Source organism: Ambystoma mexicanum, chromosome 5p (assembly GCF_040938575.1).
Source record: "Ambystoma mexicanum isolate Mex_15411 chromosome 5p, UKY_AmexF1_1, whole genome shotgun sequence".
NCBI lineage: Eukaryota > Metazoa > Chordata > Amphibia > Caudata > Ambystomatidae > Ambystoma > Ambystoma mexicanum.
Window position 1 is genome coordinate 492,651,766 of NC_090930.1, and position 19,367 is coordinate 492,671,132.

Genomic DNA, 19,367 nt, shown 5'->3' on the forward strand with positions numbered 1-19,367 from the left:
TATCGCGTGTTCTACTTCACGCGTCCCCCTGTAATACACGTTCCCTGGCCCATCGCGTGTTGGACTTCCCGCTACCCCTGTAATACACGCACCCTGGCTGTTCGCGTGTGATGATTCCCGCGTACCCCTGTGATTCACGTTCCCTGCCTAGTCGCGTGTAGTACTTCCCGCGTACTCCTGATTTGGAGATTGCCCGCTTTGCTTTCCTTGTTTGCCTGCCCTGTGAAGTGGTCCGGGGTTAGCGCAGCCCTTAGCGATGATTTAGCGCTTTTGATGGCTTTTCCGTGCGCGAGGGCGTTCTTGGGGGCGTTACTGGCGCTGCTGCAGGCTCGCTGCGATTCTCTGCGCCACGGCTGTTTTGGGAGCTTGAAATCCATGAATACGCTGTGCGCGGAAATCTGTTTTAGCGCACGTGCCTGGCGCAGACTATCGCAGGCGCACGCTGTGCGCCAGCCGCGTGCGCTACTTGTGCGCTGGATTCTATGAATTAGCCTGTGAGTTTGCAGCACTAGGATGTCGGAAACGGCTGGCTAGGGAGGCTAACGCTAACGGTGTGACTTCAATGCCAGTGTGTCTTGATGCCTGACACAGGTAACGCACTAAGGTGCTTCCCTACAGCGCGCCCTGCACTTTGAGAACATCCACTTGTGCTTCTTTGTTTGTCAGGCTCCTGCTGTGGGTGCTTCTGGCTCCTAGATTTTGCCCCCCACACTCCCTATTGCCACTACCATTGCATTGCCACTCATCTCTGAGTAGGCAGAGTATCTGGCAGAATACCCAGCGGAGCTCTGAGTCTATGGAGCTGGGAGCACTTCGAGAGAGCAGCACTAGGGAGTCTAAGGAGCCTGGGGATCTACCAGCCAGTTGAAAAGGAATTGTTGCGAGTCACATCCCTGGCATGACTGAATGAGCTAGGCTGGGGGAAAAACGTGTTATTAGTGGCGGCACTAGTATTGGAATTACCACCACTTTTTACTGCACCGCCAAACTCGAAATGAGGCACATTGTCGCTGATCTTATTTCTTCATCATGCTTGCAATACCCCGTGACATGGAAAAGGGCGTGTTCACCTGACATGAGGGATGTGGGCAGGAAGAGAAGAACCCAGGAAAATTACCCATTCACATATGCACTCATTGAATGTGGCAACAACAAAAAATGCATCATGCACACATGTTACTCGCCTGATGTGGCCACATTTGTGTCTATGCCTCCCATGCCTACTACCTGTTCACTGATGATGAGCCCACTGGCCACCTCTTCAAATGCACTCAGCTCCTACCTCTGGGGGGATCTCCACCTGTTGCCTGGGCAGACCTCAGATTTTGACTCAATGTGGCATTAGTCCACTAAGTTGGACCCTTTTCTGAGTTGTGCCCTTTGGTGGATTTTGGTCCTTTTGAACCTTTCTCCCCATTTTCTGTGTGGGTGCCTTCTCCTTCTGTGGTCCATTATCTCCCTCTGCTCCTCCCATAATCTCATCCTGCAATGGTCTGTGCAGCCTGCGAGTGTGTCATGGAACACCTCTGTTTGTGCACCAAGTGCTCCAACCCCTCCCCATATGTGCCCATTGAGATGATGCCATAAAGTTGCACTTTGCGCCTGTGACCCCTTTCTTATCATTACACGGTAATGCTTCACACGCGCTGTGCACATTGTGTGACATGCATAATGTAATTGCTGAGCAGTGGTCAAAGTGGGTGGGAGCGTTTGGAAGTGGTGCTCCTCTACTTTTTTAAATTAAGTTTTACTGTTACCATACTTTTATTTAAAAAAGAAACCCTTCCGGAATGGTTTCGTTTTAAAATAATAGTGTAGGAAGAAGTTGAAACTTGCACTTCCAGTGCGCTCCACTGAACATTCCCTGAAACAGTTGGCGCATGTGTTTGGTGGTTTGTATTGTGCATGGGGGGGTGGCGATTGGGTTTGTAGAGAGTGGGGGCAGGCCAGTAGAGACCATAGTTCCACTACTTCTTTTCGTACACTTAGGCCACTGGTGCTGAGGACCTTTCCTCCATTTTTCTCACCCTGCTGCCTCGTAGAGCATGTGAAGCCACCTGTGCCTCATTGGTCCTCCTGCCTTGGTGCTCCTGTTGCCTTCTCCAGCCTTCTTTGCCTTCTCTGCATGACAACTCCTGCTGCCTGGTAATCTCATTGTTTGCTGGGCAGTTGAACTATCCTGGAGTGACTGTTTGACCACTACAGAGCATCAACCCCACATTCACTGTACCATCACAGCTCCTCTGGACAGGTACTCTCAGGACCCACTGTCACCCCAGCGGCCTCCCCTACGTAATGTCTGTAACATCCTCAAACAGCGTCCAGTTGATGATGCTGTGGCCTGTCAACTTCTCTGCCTTTAAAGATGGCACCCAGGTTCACCTTTCACCTCAGCACCCCAGCTGCATCACCTGCACAATGTCTGCAACATCATCAAACACTGCCAATGTGGTGAGGCTGAGGCCTGTCAACTTCTAAGCCACTGAAAATGGCATCCTAGGTGACCAGGTCCTAAGCCATTAACAGTCTCTCTTCAATGCTGACAATCAGTTTCGTGCCTCTGCCCGTCGTCGTGAGGGCATCCATTGAGGCCAGAGCTGCTATGGAGGTGCATTCTGGAGTCGGCCATTGTGTTACACCACCTAATCATCACATCCTGGAGAAGGTTAATCCTGTGCTTCATGCACAGGTCCTTCACCTGCAGGCCTGGATTGATAGGCACACAAAGGGAAAACACTACTTTCACATGGTCAGATCACCACCTAATATGTTTTGATGTGCTGACCACAAAAATTCTACGTGCTCCTCAATCCACTCCCCCCCCCCCATCTCGGTGAGAAACACCCGCAAACCAACAACAGAAAATCTCGTCCCCATCCTGACTGACATCCTCTTGGCCCATCCATTAAAAAACAACAACCCACTCCTCCTTGAAATCCACCATTGACGTAGTAGCCCCGCTCACTACCAAAATACCACGATCTGCTAAACAATCCAATTTCTGGTTCAATGAAGAGCTCACTGTCCTGCGTTGCAACAAAAGATTGCTGGAGCACCAACATAAAAAATATCTAACTACAGCCCTAACAAACTCACTTCTCTCAGCCAACAAAACTTACAAATCACCGGTGATAGCCCACAAAGCTAACACGCTCAATATGCACATAAACAACGCCTCATCCAATTCCAAAGAACTGTTCTCCATTCTTAGAGAACTAGAAGCCCCTATCCCTTCAACCACCCTGCCTCCTCAAGCAAAGCGTGGTGTACCACCATCCAAAACGCACTCACCGCAGAAAATTCACACACTACAACAGAAAATTCTAATGAAAAGCAAGTCATTGGCCAGTAAAAGTACTCCCCCCATAGTGCCTGACGCCGACAATGGAAACATAGCCCCACAATTCAGATTCATCCCTGTCACCCAAGACCAGGTTCTGAACACCATCGCCACCCTGAAACCATCCAATTGTAGAGGGAATAGCTTACCTGCCAGTTTAGTCAAACTCTGAACCCCAACCCTAGTACTCATCATTACCAACTTTATTAATGCCTCCGTCACCACAAACATAGTCCCTGCCAACATCAAAGCAGCCTGGGTTACACCACTTCTTAAGAAACCCTTCCTGGACCCTGACATACTCACTAACTACCGACCCATTACCACAGTCCCCTTCCTATGAAAAATAATTAACAAAATAGCCTACACTCAAGTCCAAGAATATCTAGAAACGAATCACCTAGTAGGAGCTAGACAATCAGGCTTCCGACCTAAACACAGTACAGAAACAGCCCTATTAGACCTTAAAATCCAGATGGACACCCTAAGAGACTCGGGGAAGCTATGCATCCTCTACTCGACCTGTCTGCTGCTTTTGATCTGGTATATCATGACATTCTATGTAATGCTCTATCAGAAAACTTTAACTTCTCCTCTGATGTCACCCTCTGGGTTCAGGCCTTCATCTCAGAACGCACCTCGAGAGTGTCCATTGGTGATGAGGCTGCTGATCCTATCCCAGTACTGCTAGTGGTACCCCAAGGCTCCTGCCTTTCACCTACCCTATACAACATATATACTAAACTCCTGTTTGCAGCTCTTGATGCCATGGACGTCAATTACACCAACTTCCCAAACGACACACAGATCCTCATCCATTACGGGCAACTGTGTTCTAGATACCACAAATATCACAAAATATCTATGCCATCATACAAAACTGGATGGCCTTTAACAGCCTCTGTCTGTACGACGACAAAACTGAGATCCTCATTGTAGGCTACCCCTCCCGACTAAAAACCCTCCAAGCCGATTACTCATTCATTGCCATCGACGGAACATCCATCCCAGTACTCAAACAGGTCAAAACACTGGGAGTCTATTTAGATACTAATCTTACCATGACTAAACATATGAGTGCCCTCTCCTCTGCCACAGCGTACACAGCCAAACTAATCACACTCAGCCACCAATTTCTCACCCCACAAAATTGCCTTAGCCTAGCTCGAGCCCTCATACTTTCCATACTTGACTACTGCATATTCTCCTATTAGGAACTACAAGCACCAACTTGGCCAAACTGCAACTGCTACAAAACAAAGCCCTATGGGCAGCCGTAGGATTAAAAAGAAATGGCCATATCTCCCATATTAGGAGAGGAGCACACTGGCTACCCATCCAAGCCAGAATCCTATATCAGACACTTGTCATCACACACAAATATATCACCAATGATGCCCCCCCCTACCTCAATAAATGTGTCTCCCAAAAAAGCTCATGTAGATCCCTGAGATCAGGCTCAAGCACTCACCTTTTTGTCCCGAGATTCAGGGGTTCTAGGGCTGGGGGAGCCAGCTTCCCAGTAGCCGCACCTAAGATCTGGAAATCCCTTCCTATGCACATTAGAAATGAGCCCTCTCACCAACGCTTTAAAAGACTTATCAAAACACGGCTCTTCAACAAATTCTAACCTTTAGTCACCTCATTTGGTCATGCTGAGCACAAGGTCTCCCAATGCCTCTGTAATGTAATGTAAATAAGCTTTTGTATAATAACTTACCTGTACCTCAACAAGTACTGCCTTTACTGTAACGAATTTTGTATCAATATCTGCCTGTATGTTTTTGAACTTTGTAACCAGATAAGCACTCGATGTAACCGACTCTGTGATACCTCCAGGTCTGGGAGTGTAACAAATACAATAAATAAATAAATAAATAAATAAATAAATAAATAAATAAATACTGCAATGTTATAATGTCATGGATGAGATGGTATGAAGGAAGCAAAAGATTATGCCTTTCAATACGGTTTGGCCAAACATGTTATGCATGGCAGCTCAATGGCATGGCACACGGCAACAATGGTAAGGGACACATAGGCATAGTGACTGAGTGGTCAAGTAGCGGAAGCAAGCTTTAGGTGTTGACCAAGGTATGTGTCCATGTACTTGGGAGGGCACCCGTGTGAATGTGTTTCTCTTCTGTTGTATACACATGGGGTGGTGTGATGCTCACACATCGGCAGTCTTGAAGTACACATTCATTTGCCCCCTTCTCACAGTACACTTATGGGGTGCAGCATGATGCATGCATGTGAGGGATGGTGGCCATGGGGTTGTGCAAGAGGTCAATGTGACTGGAGCGTATATTGACCCACAAGTGTATCATATGCATGTATGGACATTTTTTATTTTATAATCACATGTTAGTTAGATATTTCAATCTCCATAGCTGTGGGCATGCTATTGCTAAGTAACAGAAGTAGCAAGAAAGTTTCTTTAGGGTGTCACGATGCGTGGTGACCTTTGTTGTATGTGTCTTGGATGTTGCACAAGTCTGATATTTGATGCAGTTTCTTGACAATAACACATCTATAGCATATATTTATCCAGGACTATCTGAGATGTTGATAGCAAGATGGACGGACATTACCCAGTCATTTTGAGGCTAAGGGCCCATGTGGCCATGGGTCCTTTCCATTAGGCTGTCAGCATACAAACATTAGGGAAGTGCTTCAGTGCAAAGAGAATGTCAGACTGCTGTGGCTGCATGGCCATGTTTCCTGCTGACATGTCTAGGGCTTATGATTGTCACTTGCATTACCCATTCACTTGTAATAATTGACTCCTGCGGAATTTGCAATGTGGTGCTGTGTGTATGTGTGGAATGGAGCTGGCCACTGACTTATTATGGCTACCTAGTAGCTTGCAAATTGATATATGTACACCTGGACATGTGTAAGTACATACGTATGCTTTTTATTTTCTCTTGTGCTTCTTTTCCAGTGTCTTGAGCCGGTGAAGAGGGACCGACACCCGAGGAGGAGCTGCATGCCAGGGGCAAGGCCTCCGGAAGGCAATGTAGACCTACAGGATGCCAAGTGTCATCTAGCTCCTTGGAGGGGCATGTACCTGGGGGAGGCTTGATGGCACTGCTGCTAAAGAATACCTGTGTGAGATCATTGTGGTGGAAACCTCAGCAGCAGATGGACAGGGAAGTGCATCCCTGGACACAGAGGAGCCACGGAACATAGATACCTCAGTTGAGTTCTCAGGCTTGGGTGTGGAACATGGTAGAACATTGGAGGACTACCCTTGGAGTCAGGTGGAGAATTAGAGGGGCCTACACAGGCTGAAAACCTGGGCCTGCAATAGTAGGATGAGCAGGACACTCGGGAGGATTCAGCACATCCTCCGGTCCCAGGCTCATCTGCTGCAGCCATACGTACCTTTTCAGATACCTCCATCTAACCAACCACCAGTCTTTTGGCTGCAGAGACAATCCATGACGCTGTGCTGCCACCCATTCCAGGACAGTGCAACCATTGGTTCATCTGTCCGTATCCGGACATCTGTGCAGAAGGAGAACCAACACAAGAGAAGGATTTCCAGACAGCAGGAGTTGTTGTGCATGAAAAGGCAGCAGGATTACATCAAGGCAAAGAGGAACGGGCTGTATTACAGGGCCATCACCTGTGCAAGGCAGGAGGCAATAGAAAGGGCGCAAACCATAATGGCTGCTCAGGTGGCGCTCATGCGGCAGCAGGACATAGAGGGAGAAAGGCATGCAGCACAGGATGCTTCCCGTGAGACCACAATGGCCAGGACCCGGGCTGAAGTGGAGGCCAGCTTCGTCCATGCTCATGCTACTCTTGTGGTGGAGTCTTTAAGGCCTGCCAGACATTAAGACCAGATTGAGGCAGGCCCTGGAGATCCTCCACGCAGCCTGGGAATCCAGACTCCAGTACGCCACACTGGAGAGGGAGTTGGCCTTGGATTATGTATTGGCCGCAATAGAGGAGAGAATGGAGCTAGTGCTCAAAAGGCTTAGGTTTCCTTTCACATTTTGATATTTATTTGTGCACATATGTCTATCCTGTTTTTATTTTGGTATTTTAATACAACACATATGTGCATATTTGAACACCAAATGTTGCATTGTTACTGTAGCATGTGGTGTAGATGTTTCCTTGGTTATGTATGTGTGTCTTTGTGGATTATTGTGCATTCCACTATATGATTGGCACATCATCTCCATGTTCCAGGGTCTTTGTTACGATTGTCACAAGGTTCCATGAAATACTCTGTGGGTCAGACTCATAATTGACACGTTCCTGCAGGACATGTAGTCATGCTTCATGGCAGCATGTTGGTATGTTTCTGTGTATCATGGGCACTGTAAGTAGATGGTCACTGAGTAGTGTTGTCAGATGACATGTTCACAGTTTTAACCTTTTGGTGTCTCTGGCCAACACATTTCTTTGTTCGTTTGCAGCTTCCAGACTTTTGCTGACATGCAGGGAGTCACTTACTGTAAGTGGTGTGTTGGTTAGGTGAGGAGGTTATGTGGCCCATTAACATATTTGCTCTTCTCCTATTGATTCCATGTGTGTGTTTCTTCACAGTTGAGCTTGATTCAGGGAGGTAAGGTGCACTTAGTTTGTTTTATGGGGATATGCACATGGATGGGGTCATTTGGAAAGGGATCATGGTGAGGGTGTGGGGCTGTAATTATAGGGGAGTGCAGAAAATTATGCAACAAGGAATGTGCATGAAACCAGAATATGTAGCAGGGAGTTGAGGAGCTCCAATGTTAGGTTTGGTTGGGAGTGTAGGGTGCATAAGGTAGAAGTTGGGTATGACACATATTTTGGGGATAATGATTTTGGGCTTATCCCTGAGAGGCATAAGTGTGGTGTGAAGTCAGATGTTGACGGTGTGGTTGTTGCAGTGTCTATGGTCATGGACTGAGAAGGCATGTGTTCCTTTCCTTCTATCCTCCCCCAGCATGATGGAAGTCTTCACATATCCTTGCTTCTGCTGGATTGTGGAGCTGAAGGGATGCATATGTTAACATGAAGGTGGCTTTGGGACTTGAGGGAGACAGGCATGTAGTTGGTGCATACCATTTTCAAGGTCACCTGTGTTTGAGGAGTGAGGGCATGCTGTTTGATGATGGTTGGTTAGCTGTGTTTGACTTTTCAGACCCATCATGGATGACGGTGAAACATGTTCTCCTTTTTGGTGTACATGGCTGGTATCCATAATCCCTGTGATAACAGGAATGGAGGGCCTGAATGTGGGAATGGATCAAGCTTTGAACGCCAGGTGTGCATTATTTAGCTCTGATAAATTTCCCTTCATAATGGGTGCATATTACTAGTGATGTCTTTCCTGGTTTATTGCTATGTGCACCTTGATGGAGAGTTGTGTGTCGCTATTGGAGACCCGTGACATTGCATAGGAGAACAGCTGGGGAAAGTGTTTGTAGGTTATGTGAAATGTGTCACACCCACCTGTGCTGGCACGCCCCTTGTTTTCCCTTTTATCATTGTTTGGTCACTGGCCATCCCTCTGGCAGCCATCCTAAAGGTAGAGGTGACATATTGTTGTTTGGTTCATGTGTGTACACCTTTGGAGCATGACATTAAATCCAGAAGGCTGACGCTGAAAACATCAGGTGCGCCCCCCTGCATTAGTTTGGAGGGCCCTCTCCATCCCTGCAATCCAGACAGGTGCTGATTGTAAACACCATTCTGTACATGGCATGGGACCTAACTCTCACATGTCCCAAAAGGGCACATTTTCAGTACCCCTGCCACCACTACATGAGGAGTGATGTTCCCCTACATGCACTCACCTATATGACATGCATCATATGTTGGCAAGATGGTCCCCACAAACAACTTGTACTCCTTCATGATCGAGACATTTATGTCACCCACAGGACAGAGGCCCCCATCCACATTGCCTACTATGTTCCATGTTCATTCTGTCCATGGAAGATGTTGAGAGTCGTCCACCTCATTCATTATGGGGAAGGCACATGCACCCTAATGTGCCTGTCCCCTACTGGGTTGTTATTTGTAGTATTGGGAAGCTTCCTGCTTTCAACTACAGGCATGGTCTGCTTGAGCTTTACATCACTCCCGCAGAGGGACCGTCAATATTAATTTAAAGAGTCCACTGACCTCACCACGTTGTATCTGATTCACAACACCTTGCTTCTCACTGTCTTCCATGTGGATGTCAATCTGGTAACAATTGGCAGTTGGAAGGTGTCCATGAATTTGCCACAATCTGAGCACAATTTAGTCAAAACACATAGAAGTTTCCACCCCCTTCCTCCTCATGGACACCCTCGAAACACTCTGTTACGGATGCCCAATGACACCTTAAGCGTTGCAGTGTGTGCAATTTACTTTCACATGAGTTACACCACCCCCATCATCCACACCCATGTGTAAGGCAAAAGGCATTGAGAACATTCAGTGACTTGCAGGTGTTGGCTGCCAGTGTTGTCGTCAAGTGCATCCTGCTCTCATGGGCCGATGTTTATGGAAATATCATGACGGTAAGTTGCAGATCAAATCAATGTTCAATGGTGTTGCCGACAGCATCCCTCATGCCCATTTTACCTTGTGGCACATGCAAACACGTTTGTATAGGCACCGTACATAAAATGCACCTGAGTGCCAGATCAACCTTGTAGACTGGCACTTCTACAGCCTGGTATAATGAAAGCCTCGGCCACTGAAATTGCAGCAACAGGAGAAGAGGAGTGAACATCAATGGGCACCTCAGGAAAGTGTGTATTACTTAACATATTCCAATGCCATGGAATGTGTCATGTTGTGGATGTTGTGGGTCCACATGCAAATGAGCCATCAACTGCACAAGTGACAGGCTATCTTCAGTGATGGGGACATTGTCATGGTGACCATCCTCCCTGTGTCCGTATTCATGACCCTTCCACTTTAATCAGTCATCCCTTAGCTGGCCATCACCCACAGCTCCCTCAGTCATGGCACCATCAGCTCGCCACAGATGCCTGGGAAGTGCATACAATTGTGAATTGATGAAGAGTGGACTCCTAGTGGCTCATTGACTACTGCTTAAATGTGCCATTCTAGGTTTCCTCCTTGAGGATCCAGTGGGCACACATGTGTCTCCACAGATGTAGTCTGACTACATCTTTCACTCTAAGCAATGTTTCTTCAGAGACAGCTTCTGCACAGACACTACTACCATGAGTACTGTTGTTTGGCATGTATGTGATGTAATTGTCTTTCACATCATGGTGCTGTATGTTGGGGTGGCTCACACTTGCTAGTTTTTCTTTTTGGTGTACCTGATGTTTCTATGTTGAGAACTTGCATGATAGATCCACTCACAGACTGTCTTTGGCTGGTGCTTGGGGGTGGAGGGGCAGCTATTGTCTCCAATCCCCCTTGCATGTCACTGCACTTTCTGTATGAAAGGACCCTGCCTTCCGTCAGTGGGTGCCCTTTAACCAAATATCTCATGTTACAATTTATATTGCTCACCTCACCCTTATAAGCCTGAGGAAGACAGCATATGAACAATACTCCACTTTTGCTTTCTGTCCTTTAGGGCAGTGAACCCTGGAGAGACAAACTGCCTGGTGTCTTCTTTTCCGGAAGGCTTGATCACACTGTGGCGCTTTGAGGATCGAAGTAAATGGTTTGTGAGATCCCCCCTCAATCCCTACAGTGGTTGAACTTCAGGAGTGGTAGGGCACACCCGACCTTTTGTAAGGCCAGGGCATTGCTAGAGTTTCAGCTGGCCTCATCACCACGGTCCTACCATCTGACTGCTGAGCGCATGTGTGCAGGGCTTGCTCGATGGTAGTCTGTCATGCTTGATGCAGCGGGCGCAGTGCTGAGCCTGTGTCTTGCTCATTTGTTTATCCGGTCTTTGGGAGTTAGCGTAGAGTTGCTTCCTTTCCCAGTCTTTGCCTATGGCTTCTGTGATTCTCTGTGGGTGTCAAAGGTAAAGGACCACAGGCCGGCTTCCATAGTACTGTTGAACTGACTGCATACGTGTCTATCGACATTGTGTGGCTTTTTACCCCTCTCCTGTTGGTCTGCTGTTAGGATTGCCATCCTCATTTCTCTCTCTGTCTTTGGGATGGTGCTTGTGACACTCTGTGCTTCCATCCCCGCAGGGGTGGGGGCGTAAATCCAAAGCGTTGCAAGTATGTGCAGTCCGATATTTAAATGGTTGTTATGCTTCTTGGAGTGGGTACTGTGAAGTTTGTGTAGGAGTAATCGGGATTAATGGTGAATGTCCGTAGTACTTACTGGTAATCCTATTACTCTGGGTCCTTCTCTTCCCCTTCCCAGCACTTACCAGGTCAGGATATATCCAGCAACAAAAGGGGTGAATTTCACAGCAAAGAACTCACACATGCAGTTGTAGTGCAACACCAATACATTTAATGAAAACCATTAGTCACTGACACAAGACAACAGAGCAGAACAAAAGGATTGTCTAGAATATCAAGATACAACTTATGATGAGAGATGAATGTCTCAGGGGACGTCCAGGTTGCAGTCCTGCAAATGGTCCCCAAGGGAACACCCTTAAAGCTCGCCCAGGAGGCCGACATTGCATGGGTGGACCTACCGTGTACAGACTCAGGAGACAGTATACAAGATGCGTCATAACCCATGCTAATAACATTCCTCACTCATCTACTCAAAGTAACCGTGGACAGTTACCTACACGAAAGTCCTGGCCAAAAGGTGACAAACAAATGGTCATATTGCCTGGAAGACGCTCTCTTGGCCTAGAACAACTTCACAACCCTGCCTACATCCAGGGGGTACACCATGGAAGAGTAAAGCAACCGGAGGGGGGTGTTTGTAATCCTGCTCTCTATATGGCAGAAGAGAGGGTGTGGGAGCGAGGGGCCAATGGGCCCCTCGCTATCATCACTTCTCAGTACAAAACTCGGACCAAGTGCCTCTAGTGGTGGGTACGCCCCTCGCCCTTATGCAATGTTATCTTTGGGTTACATTCGCGTAGATGGGACCACCAAGCAGGAAACAGGGCATCCATTTTTTGTACCCCCTTTCAACTCCATCTTGGTAACCTGGCCTCACTGCGATAGTACAAAATGCATCTCTCCCTTTTGCCCGCTGCAGTAGCTCGGAGCACATGGCCCCCACCCTTGTCCCCACTCCAACTGGAAAACTCTGCAGCTCCATTCTCACGCTGAAGCCGGAGCTGCTTGCAACAAATAATAAATGTAACACATCCCTTTTCCTCTGAGATCATTGTCCTGCATGTGAACCAACATGAGCCAAGCACATAGCTCGTCCATCTCCACAAAAGTGTCCTTGCCCTCTTACCCTCGCCAGTTGAAACTTATTGCCATTCTAACCCTGTGTCCTTGCAAGGCATTCCTTTCATGTGCCAGTCTGCCAACCATGCTATGGAGCCCGCCCAACAGACCCCCAACTAACATTAGACCCCTGCTGCAGTATATTGTGCCCAATACTAACAAGTGCCACATACCTGAGATTCTTGTGAGACTAACCCTATAGTTCAATGACAGTATTATAGTGGTCAAGGCCCATAAACCTGTGACCTGTATAACCCAAATGTTGTAGATGATATAAACTCTTGAGTGATTTGTATAATGACATGATACACTACTGAGGGTATTTTGATCAACTATTATTTAGTGCATGCATTACTCAGAATGTATTTTCTTAGCTTAGATAGTGACCACCGTGTTTCACAGCGACCTGACCTTCACCCATCCGGAGCACAGATGTCTGACGTCAATCCTCCCGCCAACCAAGCAACCAACCCGGAGGAAGAGATGATGCCCACACCTAAAACACCACCCTGGCTGACCAATCCAGGTCCAACGTAGCCTCATATGTTAAAGATGTCAATGTACTATATAAATGTGTTGTAAACTTGATGTGGTCAGAGCGCTCTCAGAGATCTAGATAAACCTTTCCTTGAACTCTCGCAGCCTGCTCTTTTGTGCCTTATTCCCTGTCCAGGGAGTGTCTGTTTTATTCATTTTACACGTGTGAGACAGGGAGGGCACAAACATTTGGTGACCCCCTGCAACGTGATCGGAGAGGTGCCTCGAGGCCAGCACCGAGCGGTGAGATTCGGGACGTCCCCAGCAAAACCATCACCTCTGCGGCCGACCAACCTGTGCGCACTACGAAGAAGGGTCAAGGGTTCCCGGTTGACGAATACCCGACTGAAAAGCTGCTCGCCGAGGCGGGCCATGGCTTGGTTGGGGTGCGAGCCTGACTGGGGTCGGACTGCGAGCGGCGACCCTCAGGTCACCTGACTGAACACGTGAGTGCCGGTTGCGAAGGTTACGAAGGAAAGGTAAGGGGGAAATAGGGGGGACAGGTGGTAACGGGTAATAGGGAAGAGTAGGGCCTGTGCAAGTGATGATGAGGCTTTTCTGATCTATCCTTTATATGGCCATTAGGTTTTTGTAAGAAGTGAAGAGAAAAAAGAGAAGTGGTATCCTAGCCCGAATGGGGTAGAAGGCGGCGCCGCGTAGCATTGTCTCGTCCAGTGCAGAATAAATAAGTGAAGATACAGAGAAAATAGTAGGAGTCTCGTATATTGAGTAGACTCGGAGTAGTTATTTAGAACATTCTTTTTCTGGGTACGAAAGGATTCTTGGAAAAGAGTAAGAGGGTGCAAGAAGTGGGGAGTGAATGAGAAGAGTTGGCGAAACGGGAAAGGGGGTGACCAAAAAAAAGAGCAACAAGGAGAAAACGCGCGCAGGTAGTGCATGTGCATTATAAGTGTTATATGTGCTTTTGTGTTCTGTTCATTTTTCGTCAAGGATATCCAAGTACTGTGATTAATTTGTGGTTAAAGTGGCAAAATATGCAACAATGAACTGTTGAATTTGAACATGCAATAACTATAAGGTTAATGTTGAAAAGTGGTTGGCATATTTATCTTGATAGATATATGTACATACAAATTACAAGTAATTGAGAGGACTCGTGGTGTATTAACCAACTAGTGAAGAAGTGATTAAGGGGAAAGGGAGGTCGAAAGTTAAGTACAGACAAAGGGAGGAAAGGAAACACATCGTCATGGGGGGAATAACACCACTAGCACATATTTGTCAGCACCTTCCGTTATACAGTGAGAAAATACAAAAATACTACGACCAATGGTTGACGGAGATAAAAGGGGACAGTGTGACGCCAATTTGGCTAGAAGGTGGGTCATTCGACAAAAGAGTATAAGATTTAGTATCCACACACTTGTTAGCTAGGTATAAGGGGAAACAACTGCAAAACAGAAGGGAAGTACTAGACTTGTGGCGAATGTTTGAAGAAGTTACGCCTACAGAAGAGGTAAATAAAGAAAGAACGAACGAAACACAGAAAACGCAGGAAGAGGTAAGCGGAACGCCAAAGGGCGAGTGCACAACCACTACAGCTGAAGGCGATACAACTAAAATATATCCTTTAATGTCAAGACCAGCAGTAGGATATAGTGAGCCCCTGTACATACCAGCATGTCCCACTCCCGCACCCACAACCGGAGCAGTTGCTACGGCACCACCACCCTATGGTAAAGGAGGGTTGTATGGCCCAACAAGCGCACCCCCCATGAATTTGGCACACTTCACTGGAGAATTAGACCGCCAGCTAGCGCATGCACAGATGGAAATAACGCGACTAAGAGCATTGTGCGATACGGGCCAAATGCTGCCAGGGGGAGGAGAGGTGTCACCATTATCCATAGCGGATCTAACGCCAACATTGAGCACAGCAGGGGAAGTGATGCAAGCGATCTCAGAGCTAGCGCGGTCAGTATCATCACAAGGAACACGCATACCACAAGGGCAAGAGAAAGAGTGGCGGTCAGGGGAATTCCTGTTCCATCTAAATGACAAACCCGTTAGGATTATACACCCACCCACCCCAGACAGTGAGAGAGGAGAAGGATGTGAAGGGAACAATGAGCAGGAATCAGAACTAGAAGAGGTGTGGAGTGACTTAGACGAATATGAAGAGGCAGCTGCCGAGACCGGGTCCCCACTGCCAAACCGCCAGTACCCAGATATACCATTGCCACAACTATGGCAGGGCAGGCTAAGACAGCGAGGGGGAAATATGATGGTAAGTTACAAATGCCATTGATACATAAAGGAGCAGGTAGGCCACACTACATTCCATGGGCTCAAATGGATAAAAACAACTTGCTAAAGGTCCTCCCCCACTGTCGGGAGGGGCTGGGAAATGGATACACGCCTTTGAGAAAAACACAGCAGGAGTGCCGCTAGCGATAGGGGATGTGAAGAGCTTATTAGTGCCAGCAATTGGTGACCAAGCAGACGCAGTGTGGGAAAAGGCCGGTTTCCCCGGAGTCACGATGAGTTGTGACCGCCACGATGGATCGGTGTTCAATAACGTTCGAGCAAAAGTATGGGATGCATTCAGGCGCACGTTTCCAGATATTCCAGATTTACATTTAGTGATGCAGTGCACAATGGAGGAGAACGAGGATCCTACGCAATTCATACTGCGGGTGCAGGATTTATGGAGAAGCGAAACTGGCATGGCGTGGAACCAGTCCTCCGCCTTGTTTTATTTTATCATCAAAAAGGGGCTCCCGAAGGAGGTGCAAAAGGTCTTGGACAAAATAGCTGGGATAGAAGCCAAGGGCTGGCCTGAAATACAGAGTATAATTGTGCACCACTGCAGGAGGATCAAAGAGAGAGAAAAGGAGATAGCACAAAAAAGTCTGGCAGACGAACCGAAGCTGGTACAGAACAAATTAGTGAAGGTCGCCGCCGTCAACGCCAGCGCAACCACAGACCGAGAAAACAAGGGGGACGAAGGAGCGGAAAACAGACCAGCAACAATAGCAGCGCTGCGGGCCACAGCAGGACAAGGGCAGTGGAACGGAGAAGAGCAATACGGCGGACAACAGTGACAAGAAAGACCAGCAAGAGTAAGAGGTGGGTACCATGGCCAGAGAGGGGGGTTTGGAGGTATGGGAAATAGGGGATTTGGCGGACAGGGAATGAGAGGCGGACCACAAGGGTCATGCTGGAACTGTGGGAGATGGGGACACTACTCTAGAGATTGTAGAATGTGGCCTTCAGGGTATTTCCAGGGGCAACAGCCCATGGAGAACGAACAAGGTTGGGGGTGCCCACACCCAGGTAGCCCCTATGGACTACCGATGGGAAGTGGGAGGCAGCAAGACCAATGCTACAATGAACCTCGGGTGCAGCAAGGACAGCAACCACCACCACAACCTATGGCAAGACAAAATGCAATGGGAAGCGCAAATAATAATTGCTATGCAACATCCGCAAACGGTGCGCCCGCACCATACCGTGGCGTGACCGTGATTGGAGACAATGTCTTCTCAGTGCCTGGGCAAGAAAGACATTCAGATTAGGACAGCCCACAGGGAACACCTGCGTGTCCAGTCCGATTCACCACCCTATGTGCAGAAGAGGAACCACCAGTGGGGGCATAGATAGGAAATAAGCTGTTTATCTTTATGGTAGACTCAGGAGCGGAGAAATCATGTCTTATGCAAGGGCGGTTTCCGCTCTCAGGCAGGAATTTAGAGACGCAGGGGTTCTCTGGGGCTATTTTAAAAGTTCCTTACACTAAAGATCTTGATATAACGGTAGGGGGGAAAACCGTGCGCGCACCCTTACTGTATCACGAAGACGCACCAATCAATTTGCTGGGGAGAGATTTGTTAAGCAAATTAAATATGACCATCTCGTTTACAGAACGAGGAATAGTGTGTTCAACACCAGGAGTATGCCCAGTACGAGCCATGTTGATGGTCAGCACAGTAATGAACGAAGTTGTGGTGCGAGTAATACCCATTGATATAAGCATGTTTATTTATGGTATCAAGGTATTAGCACGAGCGGTGCCAGAGATAACGAGAAAAGAATGGAGAACACCATCAGATTTCATATTCCGCCCAATTGCACACACAGACATTGTGCCAGGCACGATAATGTCCATAAACATCGAGGCAGTTCAAGTATCCAGCAAACGTATTGTGGTCATAGGACTGGACGCGCATGGGTGTGAGTGGAGAATTGTGTTATGCATAGACCCAAACATAATGCTACGAGATATAACAGATGAGGAATTATTCACTGATGGTGAGAATGATGGAGAAATTATAATGGAAATAAGCATACCATGTGATATTATGATCCAGTACAGAGAGGTACATAACCCTCTGATGGCTAGCATTAAGGCCCCACTGACTATATTTGAGGAAGAAATGGCAAAAGTAGCACCTGAAATTTGGACCACAGGGCCCCACGATGTAGGGCTGCTGCATGAGGTGACACCAATAAAAATAAAACTCAAGCCAGGTGCAATACTGCCGAGGGTAAAACAATATCCCATATCAAGAGAATCGGAGGAGGTAATTAGGGAAACCATAAATGCACTCCTGAAACAAGGCATCATAGTGCCATCAAACTCCCCATATAATACAGCGATTTTCCCGATCAAAAAAGCAAAGGGAGGGGCGTGGAGGATGATCCAAGATCTCCGCCCACTCAATGACATCATTCAAAAAGAGTTCCCATTAGTGCCTAACCCGGCATCGATATTGTGCAGTGTGCCAAAAGAATCAACATGTTTCACTGTAATTGACTTGAAGAATGATTTATTCTCCATACCACTCGACCCAGGATCCCAGTACCTGACAGCGTTCACATTAGGGAACAACAGGTATGAACATCGCAGACTCCCGCAAGGGTATTGTGAAAGCCCCAGCATTTTTAACAGGGTGTTACGGGAAGACATTGGAAACATAGATGTAGAGAGCACCATCATTCAATACGTAGACGATTTACTTGTCTGTAGCCATACAGAAGAAAAGTGCAGAGAAGACTCGATAGCACTACTGAATGTGCTAGCCACCAAAGGATACAAGGTAGACAAAGGGAAATTGCAATACTGTCTCGCTGAAGTTGTATACCTCGGACAGCTAATATCAAAAGATGGGAAGTGAATACTCCCAGACAGAGCAGCTGCTATACGCAACATAATAATCCCAAAAACTGTGAAAGATATGCAAAAGTTTCTTGGCATTTGTAACTATTGTCGAGCATGGATCCTTGATTACGCGGCATACACACGCCCTTTACTACAAGCGTTAAAAGAGGCACAGAAAAATAGAGCAGCAATAAAATGGACGCAGGAATTGATAACACAGTATTTGAAATTAAACGACCTCATTGCTGACGCCCCAGTGCTCGCTAACCCAGATTATGAGAGGGAATTTTTCTTGTTTTCACACTGCAATGGGACACTGATGACAGCAGTACTGACACAGAAAACATCACTAGGTCACAAACCATTGGCTTACTACAGTGGGACACTAGATCCAGTAATGCAAGGACATTTCGCGTGTGAACAGGCTCTCGCAGCTGCTGCCTTCGCGATTGAAAAGAGCACCACCATTGTCATGGGATGTTCAGTAACGCTATATGCGGAGCATTCCCTGTTCGCCATCCTTGAGCGATCAAAATCAACACTAATGACACAAAGAGCAGCAGCATATGTAGTAATAATTTTACGCCCCAACATACGCGTTGTGAGGTGCAAAACAGTGACCCCAGCAACATTTATTACAGAGCCATGCACGACAGAGGACATACAGGAACACGATTGTGCCACATATGAGGGGGAAGGTGATGACATCCCGAAAGCAAGCGAAAATGCCCTACAGGAGGGAGAAATATATTTCATAGATGGGTCAGCATCAATAAACCCCGAAACAGGAGAAAAACACGTCGGAATGGCGGTAGTGCGCATGGAGGAAGATGAATATGAGACGATTGTACAAAAGCGCCTCCCATCCCATTATTCAGCACAGGCAGCAGAAGTAACTGCCCTGATTGAAGCACTGAACACAGCCAAAGGCTGTGCTGTGACAATATACTCAGCCTATGCAACTACCACTCAGGGTTGTCACGGTGGCGTAGACGAGGATTCAGGAGGGCAGACGGTTCTCCAATACAGCATGCAACATTGTTGAATGAGCTAATAG